Consider the following 17,278-nt stretch of genomic DNA (forward strand, 5'->3'; position numbering starts at 1 on the left):
ATTCTTAGTAAGGATTCTCCCGGCACCTTTACCTGGTGCAAGTTTACTGTAACAAGTTAAGGTGTTGGTTAGATATAATGTTGAGTTATAAGCATAGTTCGGTACTTATACTGTACAGTATATATTTAATATACATGGTATTCTTCCTGGATGGTTACAGCTTTGAACAGCCTTTTGATATTATTTACCAAATAGCTGACTACTTGATTAGTTAATAATTACTGGGTGTTGTGCCGGGTATACTTAAACGCTGCAATAATTTAAAAACGCAGCTGCTCTTTTAATAATGCAGCTTCAAAAATCTTTAAGACTATTACTAAAGTTGATGTATTTGTGGACGGGTTCTCTACCGCCAGAGCAAATTGTTTTATTTAAATACTGTATTTGGCCGATACTTTGTTTATAATCTGGCTTTGGTATAGATTATATAGTGACTTGACTGTTTTACCTGCATGATAAAAATTGACCTAAATTATAGCATTTCTAAATCTGGTGGCAGATTATCGTGAGAGTTTTGAATCTGGTTATTAACTGTGCATCACTAATGGCTGTTCTTCAATTACTGTACTAGATTAAGTGGATTAATGTGGTACTTTCATAGAGGATAAAACCTTCAGTTTAGGGGAATAAAATTATGTTATACAATACTGTATTAGGATAAATTAGTAGTGTGAAAATATTTTACTTGAAACCTTTTTATGGGTAATAACCAGACTTTACTTCCAGTAGGTTCAGGACCTTGTCATGAGAGGTGTGCACTGTGCTGTACTCACACATCTTGCCTCGCTTGTACTGCTGTACCACACATCTTGCCTCACTTGTACTGTTTTGCCACACACCTTGCCTCCAATATCAGGATGGCAAGTGATCCACAACACTACTAAAGGAAGCAGGTGCCAAGATACAGCCTGACCCAGCCTTCCTTCCACCCTCCTCTCTACCTCAGGTAAAGAATACAACAAGTCTAGTTGAAGTAAAATATACAAAAAAAAAATACAGTACATAAAAAATAGCCTCAGAATGTCACACTTACAAGGGAGTAAAGTGTACTTTATCTGCCTGTGTCAAAATGAACTTTCCAACACTTGGATTGAATTTCTCTGCTAGTTTATCCTTAAACCAAAGACAAAACAAATTGTTTGGGATATTCAATGACCATACTAGATTTCTGCAGCTATAAATTTCCAAGACAAAATAGAAAGTAAAGGAGAAATTAATTTAGGGCTGTTGGAGGAATATAAGGATTATGGACCAGAATTGATGTACAGTCATAGTCAAAAGTGTTGAACACTTGACAGTATTTGGCTTAAGTAGTTTAATCTCATTTTGTGGTCTGGTGTAAGTATTATGATTAAAGTATTAGTATATCCTGAATCATATAACTCACAAGTAGATTGCTGAGATATTAAGTGTTCAACACTTTTGACCCCGACTGTACCTATGACCTTTGATTGTACAGTAAGGTTAAGTTGCTGTACAGTTACTGATAATATTCCTCAGACACTTGTTCTCAAGAATCATTTGGTGAAAAATTCAAATTAACAAAAATTTTTAATTTTCTATTATGGAGTATATAAATTTGGTCCTGTCAAGTGTTAAGGAATTTTGTCTAAAACACTACAGTATATTGTCATTACTATATTTAAAACTTTTTTATGGTAAAAAAATTTGAATATTAATCACATTTATTGTACAGAAATGTTCTGAACACTGGTGCCATGCTGCCCAACTGTACTTGCCACCCCACTTGCTACCAGCCCTGGATGGCTGTGCTTGTTGGCCCCTCCCTGCCCTGCCTGGCTGGCTGCTGCATGGCCTCTGCTCTGTGCTTGCTGGCTGCTGCCACTGGACGGCTCTGCTCTGTGCTTGCTGCCCTGGACGGCTCTGCTCTGTGCTTGCTGACCCCCCCCCCTGCTGACCACCCCCCCACTGCTGCCCTGGACGGCTCTGCTCTGGCGTACATGTCCTAGACCCCCCCACACCCGGCTCTGCTCAGTGCATCTCCCTAGACTGCTCTGCTGTGTGCACATAACTCCCTTGGACGGCTCTGCTCTGTGCATGCATCTCCTGGACTGCAAATTTATAGAGCCATTAAATTTCCATTAATAAATGTCTAATTGTCATTACGTCTTTATTAACCTTTTCCAGCATTTACAATATTTTCCTTTTACAGACAATTGATTAAGTTCAGCTTTGAATATTGAAGCAAATAATTTAATAAAACATTTGAAAAAATATCTAATTTATTATATACAATATAATATACAAATGAAAAATATATATAAACTTGAAAATTAAACAAATGTATAAAGTATATAAATATATAAAAAAATATATATATAAATAAATATATAAAAAATAAAAAAATATATAAACAAAATGAATAAATATATAATAAAAACAAATAAATATAAAAATACAAAAAATAACTAAAACCTGAGAAATAGCTGAAAACACAGGAAAATAGCTAAAATGTGAAAAAATAGCATTTTATGAAAAAATGGCTAAAAATAGCAAAATTTGAGCAAAAATGGTCCAAAATTGCCCCCTTTTTACCCTTATTTGGAGTTTGCCATTGCCAGGACTAACGTTGAAAAATTTGGTAAGATACACGGAAGAGTCTCCGGAGATATTCTTCAAATTATCATTCACCAATAATATAAAATGTTGTTAACGGACTGCTTTCCGAAGCGAAAGAGTAACTCAGTAGGCGCCCAGTGAGTTACCTCTCCTGTCCAGGTAGTCCATTATACCTTTAAAATACACAGATGCAGTTAATTTTTAAGAAAAAACATAAATGTTTAAATTTCAAAACCACAAACATTTATTATTAAATCAAAATTTGCCCAGGAATAATTTTGGCCATTTTTGGACTTAGAATATTTTTTAACGATGAATTTTTGGACTTAGAATAATTTTTACTTTAGAATATTTTAAACAGTGAATTTATGGACTTAAAATATTTAAACGATGAATTTTTGGACAGAATATTTCAAACGATGAATTTTTGGACATAGAATATTTTAAACGATGCATTTTTGGACATAGAATATTTTAAACGATGAATTTTTGGACTTAGAATATTTTAAACTGATGAATTTTTGGACATAGAATAATTTTATACGATGAATTTTTGGACTTAAATAATTTTACTTAGAATATTTTAAACGGTGAATTTATGGACTTAAAATGTTTTAAACGATGAATTTTTGGACATAGAATATTTAAACGATGAATTTTTGGACATAAAAATATTTCAAACGATGAATTTTTGGACTTAAAATATTTTTAAACAATGAATTTTTGGACTTAGAATAACTTTCAGATTTAGAATATTTTAAACGATGAATTTTTGACTTAAAAACACTGTTTCTGTTTATCAAATCTTTAATAGATAAAAATAAAATCAGAATCATCAAAATAATTCTGACATTTGTTACATGATACATATACATCTAATGAACACTAAAACCAAGTAAATAGATCGCTATAATTCACCCAGTCTTAAATACGCTTCAAAAAATTAATTAAATGATTTGTGTTTGGAATGCATATAAAATAACTGAGTGGTTCAAAAAGTTGCCTTGGCTGTCATATACAATATTATATTTATAATTATTGTGCAAATATAAATAGTTTTAAAATGTACATTCAATAATAAAGTAAATAATACAGTAATAAATAATGTGAGGTGAGATCGTGGAATATATTACATAAGTGTAATGGCCACACTGGTAAATGAAGTAAAAACCCTCATTGGAGAAATAAAAGATGAAATTTTGGAGCTGGTTTGACTATAGTGCATTTTTTATCAGCTGAGAAGAGATGCCCCACCCCCTCCTCAAGAGTTACAGCTGACTGGCTGTTTCAAATCTGTCGATTTCGTCCTGAAGTAATGATGTATTTCTAAATGAGTTTATTCATAATGACCGTTTCTGACGAGAAAGATATTTAGCTAAATTATATAAAGATACATACATTAATTATTTCAAACTTAAACACATAGAAAGTTTATCAGAAATATTATACAAGAATTAACTGTTAAACTCTGGTGGCAAATTGACGCTTTCGGGGGATGCTTTTAATATATACTTATTTCTACCCACAATAAGACACAAATTACGTATCTCTTCTCAGCTGGGTAAAAACACACTATAGGTCCCTCTTCTTCCAACTAACACAACAAAACTGGGGAGAAACACATAAAACAAAGGAACAGTCTCCTGAGTTAGGTAGGTTGGGGATTAAACTTCTTGATCACAGCAGTGGACCCAAGACCTGATCCTCAATACTATTAGACTTTCTAAATATCATCTACATATTATCAGTTCACCTCACAGTAAGTCTTACATTTATTTATTACTGTATTATTTACTTTATTATTACTGCTTGTACACTTAAAAAATATTTGTTTGTACAGTAATTATATATATAGAGTATTTTATAAGGCAGTCAAGGCTTGGTAACTGAGTATGGTTGTAGGTTGGTATAATGAGGAACAATCTGAACAAATTGAACAGAAAACAAATGAATAATTGAACACAAAATGAGAGTGTCAAATAATGTCAAAATATTCGGAACTCGGTTAGTTTGTATTTTCAGTAGTTCAATGGACCACAAACTAGACTATACCCTCATTCAGTTGACAAAAAGAGACTCTGGGTCACCCGAATTACTAAGAATACAAATTAACCGAGTTCTGAATATTTAATATTTTGACATTATTTGACAATTTCTCAATTTTTTGTGTTCAATTATTCATTTGTTTTCTGTTCAGTTACTATAACAGCACCATTTCTTTACAACCTGTCCTCATGTCATTCATGGCCTGCCTCTAACTCCTGTATCTCTTGACACAGTTAGTTTCCTCCTTTCTCTCCTGAACCATCTCAGTTTAGCTTCCAGGTACTGTACTTCTCTCTGTTGCCAACCATCTTCCACGTCTCACACAATCTTTTTTTCTCTTTTTATCTCTCTCTCCACTTCATCATTCCCGCCATCGACCACACTCAACGGAACATCTTTCATTATGGCCCAGCGTCTTGGTACACTGCCCCTCACTGGCTGTTTCCTAGCCTCTCAACTCACAAGAAAATGATTCCTTTACATTCAGTTCCTTCACAATTCCCACACTCTCCTTCTTGGAACATCCACCTTCTTCCTCTCCCTCCATCTTTAAGTAACACACACACACGCACACACACACACACACACACACACACACACACACACACGTACGTACGCACGCAACCTGTTCTAATTTCCTGACCAAAATGTAGCCAATCTGGGTTTCTGTGCCACCTGCCTTAGGCCTACATGGTCAGCCTACTTGCCCTATTCTTAAACACACGTTACATAACATCCCCAAACACAAGTGTTCTTTCACCTTCAGTATTCCTTATTCAAAAGCCTTTCCCACCATGCACACCCTCCTTACCCAGCGCAACAAATTTGGACAATAAAAATAGTTTGTTTTAACGGAGATCACTACATTATAAACTGTATCTCCTAAAACAACATTAACTGGCATGACTATAACAGAATAATTGACGCTTAAGTCACTCACAGATTTTAAGGCAATATTAAATGACACAGAACTAATTATAGAATTCCTTAATGAACAATAAAATGTATTTACGGTTTAGTTTAACCTAAATGGTAAATATATGTAAAGTACCTGAACGGTTCAACAGTCTCACTAAATCATATTAATTCTAAAGTCCTTAAAAACACAAAAGGATATAATTTTGTTCTTTAATTTCAAATCAAATTGTGATGGCATTCTAAGTCCAGGTAAATTTAAAAGATAAATTTAGCCAAATTATACCTGGATAAACAGTGAGAAATAAAGGTGTTCTGGTTTATAATTAAAATAAGACAAATTGTCAATCTTCCAGAGCCACAGCTAAACACCTCAGTTTAATATTGACCTCCACCTCACACTGGCTCACACTACAACAGAGTAACACCTGTGATGAAACAACATTATCAGGGAAAAGCTCAAAATATTTACATACACTAGACCACTTTAGATAGATAGATATATATTTATTCAGAAACTTATCATATAAGTTTACAATTGGTTCAACCTGCATATAGACAAAGTAGGTATACAGTTCAGCATGTATATAGCCAATATAGGTATACAGTTCACCATGTATATGGACAATATAGGTATACAGTTCAGTATATTGTATTAGCCTCTGTCACATTAATATTATATAAATATGAGCTAAGGACATATATTCATTATATACATTCTGTCATGCAGACTATTGAGCATACAGCTACATAAGGATTTGTTCTGTCACACCTCCTCGGGTGTACAGCCCATAAACATTTGTTCTGTCACACCTCCTGGGGTGTACAGCGCATAATCATTTGTTCTGTCACACCTCCTGGGGTGTACAGCCCATAAACATTTGTTCTGTCACACCTCCTGGGGTGTACAGCCCATAATCATTTGTTCTGTCACACCTCCTGGGGTGTACAGCCCATAAACATTTGTTGTCACACCTCCTGGGGTGTACAGCCCATAATCATTTGTTCTGTCACACCTCCTGGGGTGTACAGCCCATAATCATTTGTTCTGTCACACCTCCTAGGGTGTACAGCCCATAAACATTTGTTCTGTCACACCTCCTAGGATGTACACTGTACAGCCCATAAACATTTGTTATGTCACACCTCCTAGGGTGTACAGCCCATAAAACTACAGACTCAACCCTCAGTGTGTGATAGGCTGTTTAGTTAATGACCTGTTGAAGTGTGGTTACTCTCCAACCACCAGTCACCAGACTCAAGAGAGTTCAGCCCAGTTCACAGCCCAACACGATGCCCTTAAGTCGTGTCGTGACACCAGCTCTACGGGCTGTACCTCTCTCTAAATATATCAGCTTATTACAAGCCAATAGCTAATGCTCATTAATCTGTCAATACTAAATAATTGTACAAACATTACTACCCAATATAACTTAAATCAGCACATGTGTTTACATTAAACCAAGGAACGAGTGAAGAGAACATTACTTGTGTGTCTTGTTTAACTTACAAGCTAAGATAATTACAAGTACAACCCAGGACAGCTGTGACAATTTAAACTATCAACGACTGTATCAAAGGTGACATGACGTGAGATGATCCGATATCTCACTCAGCTGTATCAAAGGTGACATGACGTGAGATGACCCTATATCTCACTCTGCTGTATCAAAGGTATCAGCGACTAACCTACACTCGTTCAGGCAAGTATTAACAAGTGAGATAGTTTGGTATCTTACCACAGCTAAAACAATATAGACAATGCAGGTATAAAGTTCACCATGTACAGTATATAGACAACACAGGTATACAGTTCAGTATATATTGTGGAAAATGTATAATTCCACGTAATAATTGTGAATTGTAAATAAAACCTGGTAACAACTTGCCCCGTGGAGCCTTGAAGCATTATAGAGGAACAGTCCTTAGTGTTCCTGACCTGCATCTGATAATGGCTGAACCACATCATCAAGGTCAAAAGTAAGTATACGTAATAAAAAATGGCTTTGTTATAAACACCAAGTGCTGTTAAGGACGTCTGTGTTGTGACCTTCTGAATACTGCCAGGTTAAACCTTTTAAGGAAGGTCTTCACTCCCTGCAGTAGTTTGTAACAGCTGGGTCAGACCTGCACAGTACAAGACTCACACCACCGACTTAACACCAAAATATTTAACATTTTCACCTCAGAGATCCACTACATCTTCACACAATAATAATTCTTGGCTTTTCCACAATAAAGGCCAGAGGGAAGATGGAGTGGCAAGAGAAGGCCACCTTATAGTTGTGTGTGATCAAGACTCATTCATCAGTAGCATAAATGGGAGGAAACTGTAGTATTGTACCTGGAGAAAACTTGCCATATTTGGTAGTGAGGATAACATCTGTCCCAGGCTGGGGAATGAACCCAGGACACAGTGGTGCATCACTAAAGATATACAACTCCTGAAATATCTGAGAGACAATCACCAGTGTTTTGGTATAAAAACAATAAACAATATTTTCTTGGTTCTAAAGTGGTCTAGTTGCTGAATATATTGGACATTTTCCTGCAAATATTTGTATTCCAGGTATTAATCACATGCATTGTCAACTGTCTATCATGGTTAGTACAGTAGTTCTGTCTACAGTACATTTAAGAGATATACTGTAGACAGATGGACAGAAAGATGTAGAGAGATATACCATATTTCCCACCATATAAGACATATTTTCAACCTAACAAATGTCTCCATAATTCACCCTACATCATATATATGTAACTGTATACATATACACCAGGCCAAGCTGTGTTATTGTTATTTTTCAACTCGTAGTTTTGGGTAGATATATGTAGTTTTATTCACTTTTTTAGCAGTTACATGCACACACAAGCTTTCTTAGACTTAGTCAAAAAATGATTATCAAAAGGTAAAAAAACACACAATAAACTTTTATTACGTCGGCAGGAGTCAGCCCACGAGGGGGGAGCACATGCCTGTCTCCCACATCTTCAGTGAAACAGTTGTCAAATGGCATGCAGTATTTTTTCCTTCCTCTTATTTATTATTATTATTTTTATTCGTTCCTCACATTTACGGAGGAATACATTAGACCGCAAGGGGATAAAGACGCCACACTTCTCCAAATTCAATGCCGTGGATGTGTAAAATGGTTTGTAGAGTAAAAACCACGAATATCCGGAATCCCTGGATGGGAAATCCTCGGTTGGTGAGGGTCAACTGTACTATACAGGTTATGGAACACATTGCAATTTTTGTCATTTAAATATTTGTTCCTTTTATGAAAGTTTAGTTTAGGTGAACTTTCTTGAGACTATAAACCTTTCATGCTATATCTGTGGTTGCCTTTAATATGGTGAGAAATACAGTACAGTAGTATAGATAGATAGATAGATAGATAGATAGATAGATAGCCTGAAAGTTAGACAGAAAGATAGAACAAAATCATCATCACCATCCAAATCATACAGCCATTTTCCAAACCATCTATTGCAGTCTGTCTTGTCAGGTTCTACGATCATTTCTTACAATCTCTCCCCATGTCATTCTTGGCCACGTACCACTGGCTCTCCTCCTCACCACATTTAGAATCATACACCACTTAACCCAGCTGGTCTCATCCATTCTACCCGCACTCCCAATCTCGTTCTACTTATCCGTAAATCTTGGCCGATACTCTCAATAACCAGCCGTCCTCTTAGCTCTGAACGGTGATTCTCATCTTTCAGCGTCACAGTACACATCCACCTCGCCATTCTCATTTCAGCTCACTCAAGACTGCATATGTCATCTTTTTTAACTGCCCATGTTTCACAGATATATAACACCACACTTCTCACACCAGTTGTATACTGAACATTCTTCCTTTCATGTGATGGGAAAGTCCTCGTGCTGACATTAAAGACAAGAGTTCCCTAAACTTCCTCCAGCCATTTATGACTCTTGAAAATGAACAGCACCCTATCCAGCATTGATCATGTCACCCAGGCAGCAGAACTCAACCATGACTCACAACACAGCAGCCTTTAGCACCCTCTCCAGCACTGATCATGTCACTCAAGCAGCAGAACTCACCCATAACTCACAACACAGTAGCCTTCAGCACCCCCTCCAGCACTGATCATGTCACCCAGGCAGCAGAACTCACCCATGACTCACAACACAGCAGCCTTCAGCACCCTTTCCAGTACTGATCATGTCACTCAGGCAGCAGAACTCACCCATGACTCACAACTCAGCAGCCTTCAGCACCCTTTCCAGTACTGATCATGTCACTCAGGCAGCAGAACTCACCCATAACTTACAACACAGTAGCCTTCAGCACCCTTTCCAGTACTGATCATGTCACTCAGGCAGCAGAACTCACCCATGACTCACAACTCAGCAGCCTTCAACACCCCCTCCAGCACTGATCACATCATCCAGGCTGCAGAACTCATCCACACAGTCCAGGGATATTTTTCAGTGTTGAGTTTCTGTTTCTTCAGTCTTGCCGTGGACACAACACTTACAGTCAGCAACATCCTGCATTCTGCCATCCACTCCACTGCACCTCATGTGTACCCACTTTTCACACTCACTGTACCTCTTGTATACCCACCACCCTCATTCACTGTACCTCTTGCGTGCCCACCTTCCTCACTCACTGTACCTCTTGTATACTCACCTTCCACAGATACTTGTATAGATAAAGACAGTCTGACAGATGATACAGATACCAAACAGACAGACTGACTGACATACAGGCATTAAAAGACTGACAGAAAGATATAGATACAGATAAACAAAGATAGACAGTTAGACATACCTGGAAAATTTGAGATATAGAAAGATACTGCATAGAGAAAAACACAGACATAAAGACATACCTGTAACAGCAGTGTCTCCATGCTCCAGTTGTTAATTTCTCAAGGGTTTAGTCATTACTCATCTGTAACAAACAAAGAAAAAACATTTAATATACACAACAGCCCAGCTGCCATAATACATCACCACCTCCCTCCACTTCCGGCAAGATTGAAAGTGGTTTTAGGCTTAAAATTTTTATCTTATAAAATGTCACACACTAAAGTTAGCAGAATATAAATTGAATTGCTGGAATCCTTGCAAGATAAAAAAAAAATTAACTCATAGTTTTTGGGCTATTTAAGGGATTTTTAGGAGTGTTTCTGACTTTATACGATTTTTGGCTTTATGCAAGGTCCCAGGAACGTAACTCCACGTAAGTTTTGAGTCCACTGTAATTAAATTTATCACTATACATTGGAAAATTTTGATAATTTTGGCAGTCGTGATAAATTTGAAATATTACCTGCCCGTTTCCTTCGTGAAATAAAAAAATATCCCGACCCTAATGTACCCCGAAAATTCCGGGGATGTGAGATATTTTTCCTGCTTTGAGAGAGTTGTCTCGTTACCCAGAAATGTCTCATTTCCAGAAGTGCTCTGCACCAATTGTTCCGGCTAACAGATATATCACTGAATACATACAAAGTATAAAGTTAGGATATCCTACAACATAAATTGATACTCAAGGTTTGCTAATGTGGATGGAGGTCAGGAATTAATGGTGGAGCTTAGTTAGTGAGCCCCTCTATGATAGCTGGTTTTTACTGAAGGTTGTGTTTCTCAGGTCAGGATCGTTAAGGAACTGACGATGGCAGGTAATTTGACATTCAACGGTAGCTGGTAGGATGCATGCGCAGATAAAGGCATGTAGACTCTCACAAGACTATTATTTCAGGTAACTATTAAATATTACTTTAACTAAATATAACCTAAATTAAATGTAACATATATAACTCCCTAACTAAATTTCTTACATTATTTCTATCGTTCCAATATTCAACATATTAGATTAACAGTTACGATAATATTGCTCAACTCAAGAGCCATATTGGTTGAAAATGTAAATTTACCAATACTTGTACTGATTGATAGATAAACAGCAGATAAAACAGACTGAGTTAGGTATTGATAGATATACTGAAGCCACATAAAGACAGACAGAGACACAAACAGTTCAGTAGATAGAAAGATATAAACGGAAGACGGACAGACAGACAAATGACTTCTTTAGTTTACCTTGCCATATGTGGTGGTGTTGTGGTGGTGCTGTGGTAGTGGTGGTATAGTGTTCATTGTTCTACAATGGCAGCTCTGTCTCAGTCAGCAGGAATCATTTTCATTTATGATGGCGCTGCTCAATTTCCCAAGGGTCTTTAATTCCTCTGTAACAAAAAACATTTAATATATACAACAGTTTATGATAAAATATGTCCATAAATTAATAGTCATTCAATACAGAAGTTGTTTGTTTTATGCAAGTTTGGTTTATATGAACTTTCTTGGGACTGTAAACCTTGCATGCTTGACAAATTGTCATTTTTGCCTTAATATTCCCAGCTAAATTAGTGGTACATTAATACAGTAGTTTAAACAGATAGACAGGTAGATACAGTATACTGTACAGTAGAATCCCAGTTATCCGGCACCTAAGGGGATTGAGAAGTGCCGGATTAACAGGTTTTCCTGTTACTGTAATTGAAACTAACTCTTGGGATCCCCCAATAAATTCTACAATGCACAGTGCTACATGCTGACCTAGCAAATTCACATCTGAGAAAAACAGACTTTTTCAACTCTTATTCCACTCTATATAAATGATGTGGCTTTTAAATAAAGAAAATATAATATAAAACTACACAAAGGTACTACTTTACATACTGATTAAGGATCTGGGTTCACAGCTTAAAAATTCAAGTAATTGCTGTTAATTAATGACCTTTGAAATAATTTAAGATATTTAGAATACTGCATTTAAAAAGTCAATCACACTGTGCCTGCAAGTTTTAAGTCACCTTTATATACATTCTCTAAATAACAAATAGATACTGACAGATATTGGTAAGCCATATGGATAAACATACAGTACATAGATTGACAGACTGACAAATACAGTACAGTACTTGTATTGACAAATATAAATAAAACTGATTGAGATAAGTACTGATAGATATATACAGGTATTGGTAGATATACTGAAAGGTACAGAAAGACAGACACACTAACATACATAAGCAGTTACATCAGTGGTTCCCAACCTCTTCCGTTCTGTGACCCCCATACAAGATATGATAAAGATATGATAACTTCCATTGCCCCAGTCTAAATCTTTCTTCGATGAAACAAACTAAATGTCACTGGAATGAGCAGTTGGATATGATATTTTATTATTATTAGTGGTATATACTGTACTGGTAGCTACATAAAATAGAACTGTCACACAATAAAAGTTTCCAAGTCATGGATAGTGTATGTGAACAATATAAACCTCTGTTGTGCCTGCAGTAAATGGTGTGTATTATATTCTCACATAAATAAACTCAACTACACAACAACTCGGGTAATCAAAACTATGGACGCCGTGCACGGTCCTCCACTGGCTCAATGGAATCCTACTCCATCACATATCAGCAGAAGACATCAGACACAAGTACCTTCAGCCCCAAGCAAACATGTACAACCAGACCCTTTGTGGAAATTATTTTGAAGCATGACTTTGGTAAGAAAAACACTGGTAGCTAAATCATATTGCTTATATGCTAGATATAAATGATATGCAGTAAACTTTCTTTAGATGTGAATTTGGTATCAATAGTGGCTATTTAACATACAATACTAGATAGCCTCATGGGCAGGAGAAGAGACTCGCCAACTTAATCATTTAAAGTATTTTTTAACTAGCTATACATAATTTTTCTTTAAAATAAAAGTTTTTAGAAATACCTGTACTATGTCATGTAATATGATAGTGAGCCACTGCTGATATATATATATATATATATATATATATATATATATATATATAATATATATATATATATATATATATATATATATATATATATATATATATATATATATATATATATATATATATATATATATATATATATATATATATATTAGGGTGGCCCAAATTATAGGGTTAAAATTTGAACCAAGCGAGTACTGTACATGGTTCCTTCGTTGCACTTCATGTACACTAGAAAACTGGATGATGTTTAGGGGACGATTACAAGGAACTCATTGTCCCGTCATACACCTTCTTGGGGGAAATCCAGAGGGAGGTGTGAAGATGAGGGCACCTGGCGCTTTCCACCAAGCCAGATGGATGGCCAAGGCCATTTATGCTCTTAAGACCTTCAGAGAGCAGTTCACCCTCACTGCTCACAAAATGCGGGCCCCTGAATATTGATATAAGGAACTTAAATTTTGCCTGAAGACATGTTTGGGGTAAAGTTATTAGGGCGACATGTGTCTAAATTAAATTTCCATTTTGGTAAATATGGTAAAAACAAACTGGCTGGAGTCACTGCTTTACCGTGTGACGGGTGTCCTCTAAACCACCACCATGGACCATAACTGTTTAAACTATAAATGTATAAAAAAACGAAGTAATACTTACTCAATGCAACACCTAATTAATCGGAGGTCCTCAGAGGGTACAATAAGGAGTATAACGCCTCAAGTTGTACCACGAACAGAAGCACAGTGACGCCGGCCATAACCATAACACAGGAGTAACAACGAATCTAAATTATATTGTGTTTTAAGTTTCTCTGGTTGCATATCACATATTACCACATCAAATATAATAAATATTAAAATCATATGTTTTATCATATTTATTTTATTATCAAAGTTTGGTAATATCCGATGAATGTGCTTTCTCGTATCCCCTCAGGGTTCTAAAATAATATAATTACTCTATATTATGAATTAGCTTAAATTGTGTGCTGTTTGCCTAGAATGCCTTAATAATTTTATGTAAGGCCTCCCTCAACGCAAGAGATCTTACAATATTCAAATTAACAGAGATAAACAACTTAATTACTTTCCAGCCATTGTTGACGATAATGACATCGATAGTTTTTTTTACCATAGATTTTTTTTTCCTTTGTGTATTACTCAAATCTGACCTAAAATTTTTGGGCAAATGATCGAATTTTGTACCAATTTTTTTTCAGATTTTAATAAAACATCTAAATATATAAAAAAAACTAACCTAACCAACCTGTACGCTATACAGTATTAGCACCCAATGAGGATTTAATTTGGGTCCTCTTTCGAGCCCCTAAGACAAAAGTTCTAACACTTTTTCTTAACAGCTCAATAAATATTTCCATAATGCACAAATTATTTGACATTATGTATATAAAATAAACATTAATGGAAGTAATACAGGTGCTTTTTACAACCCATTTCTTCCAGCTGAGGACTTCTTGTGATTATCTCTTCAGTAAGAAAATTACTGTACGTCACTGAACGCCTTATTTTGTTACAATTGTTCTCTATAATCAAGGTCATGTAGCAATGTTGCCGTCAGCCGAGTGTTTGATGCAGCAACACCATTGAATTTGTTTCAGTTGCTCAAGTTGGGGTTAATGGGGTGATATATTGTGACTACAGTATTCTTGCTTTTATTTTGGCGAGTACCAATATACTGTCTCGACATTTAATTATATAGTTATGCATTTTGTGTTCTCTAGTACTTATTTGTTTCTTAATATTTTTCCAAGTGAGGTCGAAGTTAGTTTGCCTCCAAAATTTGCCATGGGAACAAGTCCTATTTATGTCATATTTCCTAGGAACATCACCGATGTAAATTGGCAACTTACTTAAATTTATTTCCCATACAATTCAAGCAAGGTTAAAAGAGTAGTGGGATTTATCAGTACTTTATTTTCTTTTATTACAATTCCAATAGGGCGCCGCAGCATCATGCAATGTGCCAGGTGTAAGAAAAAATGAGTGATATACTGTATGTAGGATGAAACAATGGTCCTGTGAAGCACTATACCACACATCAACAGGTATACAGACATGCACCACAAATCTGTGGGTGGTGAAATTTTACTCTAAACGCTGGCTACTTCTTTCTTGTGTGATTTATATTATTTTACACTGATTGCAAGTATTTACTGTAATACTGTACCTATCTTTAAAAGTATACATTTTATAATTTTGTTTAAAATCTACTACAGCACTGTACTGAGGATAGATTCACACACATTTCCAAGGCACCAGAGCCAGCCAGCGTACATCGTTTTCAACCTGTTGCCTCCATGGCCAAAAGCAGTGTTGGTTATTTTGATTATTCACCCAATTACCATAGAGTGTAGCTTCAAAGTCATTCTGTATTCTATATTTTTAAAACTCATTTGTATAAGAGGTAAGGGTACAACTAACGTCCAAGGAAGGGATTATACCCTCTGCGTCCACATGTTTTTCCTCAATTTTCTGTTATTGTTACCCAGAAACTATGGATGATTTTCCTCCAAGTTTGACATAAATTTAGAGGAAATATTCCTCATACAATGGTTTTTGGAAAGGACAAATAATGGCCAACTGAAGGATAACAGCCGGGGACAATTGTTTTGTAATAAAATTAATTTTTACTCGGTTTGGAAATTCATTTGAGGAATACGCTTTATTTACAGATCCAGACATTTTATATATACACAGTAATAGTGGTCTGGTATTATGAAAAATAAGAATTGGTACTATTGCAAACCATACTCAACATGTGCAAGATACAATCCAAACTATTAGTATAAAACAACTGCTTGTTGTCTTTTTAATACTTTGCTATAACATTTATAATAACTACCAATTCATATAATACACTAGCTGTTGAAGTATTCACTACATAATTTATACAGTTGCATAAACTGTACAGCCACTTGTAATTGCCTGTGCTGAAGAAGCATTAACTGCAATTAGATGATTTACACAGCACTTGCATCACTATATATACTACATGAACAACTCTTAAAACAACAATTGCAACCAGTACCTCAATTTTTTCTTTCACTTGCATTTGAGGTCAAGTGATCTTCTAATATACTTTTTCAGTCAGTAACTATGTGTGTGCGTGTGGTGGTCACTGATTTAATGTGACATGCCGCCATCAACACTTCCAAGTCTTACAATACTGAAAAAATATCATCAGTTTGGTTATGACATACAAGCCAGTTAAATCACACAACTAACAAAAAGAGAAAGCAACTTAATATGGGCAGTCATCTTCAATTCTTTAATCAACATTACAGGATGAATGAAACAGTTCTTGGCAATGATCTTATAGGCAGGGAATACAGACCTATAATATAATCCCATGCTATCATTAACTGCATGGGTGTGTAATGCATTCACAAACTTATTAGATCTTTTGACAACCTATTTGCATGACTTTTTATCAATGGAGTATTTCACTTTCCTTTTAAACACAACAACTAACTACCATGATCACAATACAAACAGCAGTAAAAACTATAGGCACTAATTATAACACCGATGAAAGGATCATTTAAAGTCTCACACCACCAGATAGATGATGACAATACCGGCAGCGTCCACATAACATACACTTGCTTAACTTACATACAGGACTCGGGCTTTCCACCTCTTTCAGTCTCAATACAACAACTGATATTTGCAAAAAATCAGTATCTTTTATTATCACCTATTTCCAAGTAACTTTTTTTTTAATATTCCACTGGTATTCCATGTTACAAAATAATAATAATAATTTAAAGATCTGCCTCACAGATATAATCACATCATTAAAATGCTTTATCTTCCAGAATACAAAATAACTAGCTAGTATACATTCCAGAGTTCATTATTTCTTTATGGTTGAAGAATTCAACAGCTTCACCTATAACTTAT

The 17,278-nt window shown here is 35.6% G+C and overlaps 1 long non-coding RNA gene across 1 annotated transcript; it reads right to left on the reverse strand.

The window, feature by feature from the left end:
* Positions 1–8,147: 8,147 nt before the first annotated feature.
* LOC121875750 lies at positions 8,148–14,121 on the reverse strand. The gene is made up of 3 exons (XR_006090663.1): positions 14,013–14,121; positions 11,627–11,772; positions 8,148–10,472 (listed from the first exon to the last, which is right to left on the reverse strand). It is a non-coding gene; the product is annotated as an uncharacterized LOC121875750 (long non-coding RNA).
* Between the last annotated feature and the right edge of the window lie 3,157 nt (positions 14,122–17,278).

The sequence above is a fragment of the Homarus americanus genome, unplaced genomic scaffold, assembly GCF_018991925.1.
Source record: "Homarus americanus isolate GMGI-L3 unplaced genomic scaffold, GMGI_Hamer_2.0 scaffold22250, whole genome shotgun sequence".
Classification (NCBI taxonomy): Eukaryota; Metazoa; Arthropoda; class Malacostraca; order Decapoda; family Nephropidae; genus Homarus; species Homarus americanus.